Here is a 536-nt window from a genome sequence, read left to right as displayed (position 1 = left end):
CGAGTGACTGGGGCCGCTGTGACCGCCCTGTCTGTCCTTCCGCGGGTGCGGGAGTGTGTCCCGCCCGCCGCGCGGTGCCTCGGACACCTCGTAGCGACTGTTCTTTAGGCGGCTGCGGTGCTGCAGGGGGTGTGCGAGCTGCATTTTCGGGCGGGCGAACCCTCTTCGGGTCTTGAAATGGAGGCGGCAGGTTTCGGAGCTGAGCGATAATGAGGGCAACTGCTCCACGGCTAATTAGATGTGTATCAGAAGGGAAACACTTGAGTTATTCGTGGAGAACGCGTCTTACGAAACAGTCCCTGGTGTCTCCGCGTGACCCTTGGGTTTCGTCTTGGATCTGCTTTAAAGATGAATTTTTGGGGCTCGTAAGCGTCTAACTGGTGGAACTGGGAACCAGTGTTCTCGTGTAGGTGCTGACATTGTGGCCTGCTGTAAGCTTTCCATGAGCCACGGACGGAAAACACTCGGGGTGGTGGGTTTTTTCTTTTTGTTTTGGTTTGATTTTTCCCTTCCCCCAGCACTGGCTGCTGGTGTTT

Source organism: Acanthisitta chloris, unplaced genomic scaffold (assembly GCF_000695815.1).
Source record: "Acanthisitta chloris isolate BGI_N310 unplaced genomic scaffold, ASM69581v1 scaffold4718, whole genome shotgun sequence".
NCBI lineage: Eukaryota > Metazoa > Chordata > Aves > Passeriformes > Acanthisittidae > Acanthisitta > Acanthisitta chloris.
This window is presented reverse-complemented; position numbering follows the sequence as displayed.